Below are 7500 nucleotides of genomic sequence, written 5' to 3' on the forward strand. Positions count from 1 at the left end.
ACGAACTGAAACCAGACACCTATACCTTTACTTTTACCTTATATAGGGATAAATTTATTTTTTATCAAAGATACAAGTTAATTCATGAAAATAGGTTTTCTTAGAAGTAAAGGTCAGTAATAAATACCAAGTGTGTTATTTTTTATTATAATATTTTTTTTTTTTTCATATACATGGTTTTACAAGTGTATGACTACGACTCACAATGACACCCGTAAAAATCTGGCCAGTCTGAAGTCAAATTTGATATCAAAAGTTTGATTCGTCTTTTCTGAAATGTTTGTCTTTATTTTCTCCGTCGAATCCTAACACCAATTTACCTCCATTTCAAAAGAAGGGGGAAGTAACAACAGTGGCTTCGAGGTCATTTGATGTTAGGATGATAGAGAAATGAAAAAAAAAAGTATGCAAACAGCAATAAGACTGATGCTTACTGTCAACAAGTCGAATGCTGGGGGTGGGGAAAAAAAAGACTTCAAACCGGCATCATCTATTTCCAAAAAAGCAGTATGTATCCTTCATAGGCATTATACGCATTTCAAAATATAACAAATTGGCTCTCCAGCCCTAAAAAGTACTTTTTTTTTAATAATTTTTTCCTCTCAGTCTGAGTTTATTTACTTTTTTTGATTCAAAAGGCTTCTGAATTTAATATATACATATATAAATACATACTTATATTTACACATGTATGTATATACATATATATTAACAATTCAAGCAGGATTTATTATATAGTAATGTGTTAGTTTTGCTGGAGGTCCAATAAATTCCTCTTTTTTCGAGTCAACTTTGGAGAGGAACCATAATAAGACTTCACTCTGTATAAAATATAGGCAGTAATGAATATACTTCTTCAGTATATTATATAATTAAAGAGTCCTTCAGAACCCAGTATTTTTCCAACTTCAAAAACAATATACATACATATTGACTGTTCTTTTAAAGATATTTATATATATATATACTATGAAATATACAACATACCCTATATGAAAAAAAGTCAAATAGATCTCTCATGTTACTTCTTAACTAGCATTGAAAATCTGAAGCATAGATGCCTACAATCATAAGTAACTGTTATGAAGCAATTCGTGATGACTCACGCTAACGAAAAGCGCAATAGTATCAAATGAACTTGAAGAATTAGATAACAAGAATATACATACCTACATCCTTACTTGAGGCTCGCTTCACACGAGCGGATTGATACCGCGCGGTTTTGTCCGCGCGGATTAAAGATCAGTGAGGCCATTTGCACGCTGCCCGCACGGAAAAATTTCCGAACGGCAGGGATTTACAAGTCGCGTCCACTGCTAACCTGAGCGGTTCCAGTGAAGCGTTCATTTGTTAATTTTAGAGTGACAATTACACAAAAGTGTTTAATGCCACAGGTTCTTGCACAAAATCAATGCGGCCATTTGCACGCTGCCCGCGCGGAAAAATTTCCGTGTGGCATTGATTTACTAGTTACGTCCTCTGTTAACCTGGGCATTTCCAGTGAAGTGTTTGTTCGTTCGTTTTAGAGCGACAATGGCACGAAATGTGTTTAATGCCACAGGCTCTTGCACAAGATCAATGTGGCCATTTGCAAGCTGCCCGCTTGGAAACATTTCTGAGCGGCAGGGATTTATTAGTCGCGTCCACTGCTAACCTGGGCGGTTCCAGTGTAGCGTTCGTTCGTTCGTTTTAAAGGGACAATTACACAAAAGAGTGTAATACTGCAGGCTCTTGCACAATGGCAGCCCGTAAGTGGGAGCCAGTGAAGCGGCTTATAGAAACTACAGGGCCGCTTGGAGAAAATCCACTCGTGTGAAGACATGCCTCCTAACGAGCGGAAATATTTCCGTACGGAAAAAATCCGCTCGTGTGTGAGAGTGATGTGCCTGTATATATGTACATGCATTCCAGAATACAAACCCACATACACGGACGCACACTACTGTTTTGCTTACGGTTTTGCTCGCTAACGCAAAAACTTTTCCTTAAAGAGAAAACTAACTTCAACGGCAGCTTTTGCAAAAAGACTACAAGTATTGGAAGTCATATCAAGGATCTCTAAGGGAGGAAAGGTGTTAGCGATTTCTTTGAAGGGGAGCCATCTATCGGCTACAGCTGGAAACTCCGCCTATCGTTGTAATCGACTTACCACTTCCACTAAGAAAATCTAAAGAAGAAGACCCCAAACTCTTAGGGGGTTAAAAAGTTTCTCACAAGCAAAAAAGTAGTTTTGTCAACATTTACCGACATAACAGCTAATATAATTTTTTTCTGAGCAGCCAAAAAGCCTGTACAGTACAAAAATCTAGCGCAAAAAAATTGGCGCTTATCCAAAAAACTTATATATATTTTTTCCAAACCGCTTTCTTTTTTCAAACAGTTGAAATGATAATTGCATATCTCAACAAATACAGTTTTTTTTTTTTTCCAAATTCATCGCAGCGTTGATAAAAAAAAAAAGTCTCTCTTGACCTTTCGGTAGTAAGTGTAAAATTATTACATTATACATTATATTACATTACAAACCCTGGCGGAGCAGATCAGCGTCTATGCACGCGTGAATAAATGTATAAATCGTGCTGAATGGTCCCCGGCATGCAGGTAAATGCATAATGCTTTTATGTTTTTGTGTGTATGATACATGCTCACCTAATGTATTTGAATGTATGTGACTGTTGTATCAACATGTTGCAACGAAGGTAAAGTGTATATGTAGGCTGCACACACACATACACACACACACACATATATATATATATATAATATATAATATACATATATATATATATATATATATATATATATATATATATATATATATATATATATATATACACACACACATACATACATACTTACATACATGCATACGTATACACACGCAATTTCACTGTTGAAAGTAGTCCCTTCGTCGAAATGTTAAACTCAACGTTCTCTATAGTAAATATTGATATTTTTTTTCAGATTTTCGGTTTTTTCCTTTGCTCAAATTAGTAGCTTTTCTAAACTACTTTACTTGACATGATGGAGGAAATGAAAACGTTGTTCAGCCACTTTTGTATTTCTTGAAGACATTTATGATTCATTTTATGTGATTTTTGAGAAAACATTTATGATTAGTTTAATGTGATTTTTAGTTTTTTTTAGTTTGATTCTTAAGCGGTTCTTATGCCAATGCCTTATTAGGAGAAATGGTAGATTATATTGATAGTTAAATATTTTTATGCAATGTTTTGTTACTTCTAAAATCTCAAGGCTTTTAATTAATCCATTTCGTATTATAGAATAGAAGTGTTTTCTAGCGTTCCATTGAATTAACGATATTATTATTATTATTATTATTATTATTATTATTGTTGTTGTTGTTGTTAAAAGCCAAGCTACAACCCAGGTTGGAAAAGCTTATTACTACGAGCCAAGGGTTCCAAGAGGGAAAATAGCCCAGTGAGGAAAGTGAATATGAGAATACTAAACAACTAAGGATTCTGTTTATAATAGTGACGTATACCCAATTTTGATTTATTTTCTTACGAAATTGTTCGTTTATCTAAAGACTTTTAAAGGCAAGCATCTGATTGAGTTACATCACCACGCATGCGCAGTTCATGTTTTTTTAACGTTTACATTGATGTACTTGATGTCTGGCCTAAGTCCTTGCTCGAGGTATAACACCACGCATGCGCAGTTCATGTTATCTTTTAACGTGTAAATTGGTGTACTTAATGTCTGTCTTAAGTCCTTGCTCGAGGTATAACACCACGCATGCGCAGTTCATGTTATCTTTTAACGTGTAAATTGGTGTACTTAATGTCTGTCTTAAGTCCTTGCTCGAGGTATAACACCACGCATGCGCAGTTCATGTTATCTTTTAACGTGTAAATTGGTGTACTTAATGTCTGTCTTAAGTCCTTGCTCGAGGTATAACACCACGCATGCGCAGTTCATGTTATCTTTTAACGTGTAAATTTGTGTACTTAATGTCTGTCTTAAGTACTTGCTCGAGGTATAACACCACGCATGCGCAGTTAATGTTATCTTTTAACGTGTAAATTGGTGTACTTAATGTCTGTCTTAAGTCCTTGCTCGAGGTATAACACCACGCATGCGCAGTTAATGTTATCTTTTAACGTGTAAATTGGTGTACTTAATGTCTGTCTTAAGTCCTTGCTCGAGGTATAACACCACGCATGCGCAATTCATGTTGTTTTTTAACGTGTAAATTGGTGTACTTAATGTCTGGCCTAAGTCCTTGCTCGAGGTATAACACCACGCATGCGCAGTTCATGTTATCTTTTAACGTGTAAATTGGTGTACTTAATGTCTGTCTTAAGTCCTTGCTCGAGGTATAACACCACGCATGCGCAGTTCATGTTATCTTTTAACGTGTAAATTGGTGTACTTAATGTCTGTCTTAAGTCCTTGCTCGAGGTATAACACCACGCATGCGCAGTTCATGTTGTTTTTTAACGTGTAAATTGGTGTACTTAATGTCTGTCTTAAGTCCTTGCTCGAGGTATAACACCACGCATGCGCAGTTCATGTTATCTTTTAACGTGTAAATTGGTGTACTTAATGTCTGTCTTAAGTCCTTGCTCGAGGTATAACACCACGCATGCGCAGTTCATGTTATCTTTTAACGTGTAAATTGGTGTACTTAATGTCTGTCTTAAGTCCTTGCTCGAGGTATAACACCACGCATGCGCAGTTCATGTTATCTTTTAACGTGTAAATTGGTGTACTTAATGTCTGTCTTAAGTCCTTGCTCGAGGTATAACACCACGCATGCGCAGTTCATGTTATCTTTTAACGTGTAAATTGGTGTACTTAATGTCTGTCTTAAGTCCTTGCTCGAGGTATAACACCACGCATGCGCAGTTCATGTTATCTTTTAACGTGTAAATTGGTGTACTTAATGTCTGTCTTAAGTCCTTGCTCGAGGTATAACACCACGCATGCGCAGTTCATGTTATCTTTTAACGTGTAAATTGGTGTACTTAATGTCTGTCTTAAGTCCTTGCTCGAGGTATAACACCACGCATGCGCAGTTCATGTTGTTTTTTAACGTGTAAATTGGTGTACTTAATGTCTGTCTTAAGTCCTTGCTCGAGGTATAACACCACGCATGCGCAGTTCATGTTATCTTTTAACGTGTAAATTGGTGTACTTAATGTCTGTCTTAAGTCCTTGCTCGAGGTATAACACCACGCATGCGCAGTTCATGTTCTTTTACGTGTACATTGGTGTACTTAATGTCTGTCTTAAGTACTTGCTCGAGGTATAACACCACGCATGCGCAGTTCATGCTTTTTTTTACGTGTACATTGATGTACTTACTGTCTTTCCTAAGTACTTATATTCATTATCAAAATCTAGAGGTTTGTCCATACCCCTTATTTATTGTATATTTGTATTTTCATTTAACATTATCTTAGTTTTACTCATTTTCATTATCAACCGGAAGGAAAAAATTCGGCCAAAATTATCTATAATTTTTTCTTGATTGAAAGGAACTAGGAACGTGACTTGGGAACTTCGTTGTTGGATGTTGAATATGTAAAATTGTATATGGTTTTGAACGTGTGAAACATCCCATTAATCTTAAACTTTTGATCAGTTTCATACAGATCTCTCTCTCTCTCTCTCTCTCTCTCTCTCTCTCTCTCTCTCTCTCTCTCTCTCTCTCTCTCTCTCTAAAATATTATCTTTTAAACCGCAATCTAGAATTTAACAGTACCACAACAAGTTTTTTTCTGACGAAAGATGATTCTCTCTCTCTCTCTCTCTCTCTCCTCTCTCTCTCTCTCTCTCTCTCTCTCTCTCTCTCTCTCTCTCTCTCTCTCTCATATTATCCCTTAAACCGTAACCTCGAATTCAACAGTATACCTCATGTGTTTTTTTATTTTTTGACGCAAGATGATTCTCTCTCTCTCTCTCTCTCTCTCTCTCTCTCTCTCTCTCTCTCTCTCTCTCTCTCTCTCTCTACATCCGACGAAGGAAAGATTTGTCGATTTCCCAAGGCGTCAGTCAATGCTAATCGTAAAAATCCCGTGACCTGACAAGGCAAATATCATTTTGATGGTCCTCCATTACGATTAATGTCTTGGAAGTCATCTGGCTTGAATATATGAAGATGGGAGAAGTTGATTTTTGTATGTATGTGTGGGTGTATGTATATACACATACGTATGTGCAAGTGTATGCAAAATTACATGAAGTTTACATATAATTATTATTATTATTATTATTATTATCATCATCATTATTATTATTATTATTAGTTGCTAAGCTGCAACCCTAGTTGGAAAAGCAGGCTGCTATAAGCCCAAGGGCTCCAGCAGGGAAAATAGCCCAGTGAGGAAAGGAAGTAAGGAAAAACTACAAGAGAACAATAATGATATTAAGATAAATCTTTTATATATAGATTATGGAAGAGAACGTTAATATGGGATCTTTGTAATTTTGTTTTGTTATTGTGAAATTTGCCGATTGAACCATACCCCTTTCTCTCTCTCTCTCTCTCTCTCTCTCTCTCTCTCTCTCTCTCTCTCTCTCTCTCTCTCTCTCTCTCTCTAAGAACAGCATCAGCGGGTTGAAAGAGGAACCACTTTGTTCTTGTTCAAGCAAGAACTCCCAACTGCTTATAAATGGCTTTGCCTACAGTGGATATAAATCGAATTATATTTTGTGGAATCATATTCAGCTTAATAGAACACCATTGTACCATGAAACCGATATTTCATGTCAGGAATGGAATTAAAATACAGTACTTCGGATCTATAGTCAATTCTTTTTAGTGAGGCAGATTTGCGCCTACTCGCAGCGGTGCCCTTTTAGTTCGGAGAAGTTTCCTGATCGCTGATTGGTTGGACAAGATAATTCTAACCAATCACCGATCAGGAAACTTTTCCAAGCTAAAAGGGCACCGCTGCGAGTCGGTGCAAATGCGCCTCATTAAAATAAATTCACTATAGTACTGTTTCTAATGCACTGAACTGCGGTGGTACTATTAATATTAGTTTAATAAAACATTGGAATTGTGCACATGGCATATAGCGATTTCTTACATATTTATGACACAGAAAAGTGAGGACGTTTTTGTTGTCTATATTTCGACATAAGTTTTGTTCCATTCCCTATGAACAAACAACAAATGCAGTCGTTTCTGGTCCACTGCAGGACAAAGGCCTCAGGCATGTCCATATTCATGACTGGTATTAGTCTGATCGCTCACAACAAACCAACCTTGTATGAGGGGCTTTGTCTAGTATAGATTTGCTGATCATGGCGATACAAAAACCCTGTCTATTCACCACGTTAAGGTATTTTCCTACAAAAAGATGTTGGTAATGAGTTATGTAGACGGAGAAAGAAGAGACAATGCTGATAATGGGTTATGTAGAAGGAGAACGAACAGATAATGTTGATAATGGGTTATGTAGATGGAGAACGAACAGATAATGTTGATAATGGGTTATGTAGATGGAGAACGAACAGATAATG

This window comes from Palaemon carinicauda, chromosome 18 (assembly GCF_036898095.1).
Source record: "Palaemon carinicauda isolate YSFRI2023 chromosome 18, ASM3689809v2, whole genome shotgun sequence".
Classification (NCBI taxonomy): Eukaryota; Metazoa; Arthropoda; class Malacostraca; order Decapoda; family Palaemonidae; genus Palaemon; species Palaemon carinicauda.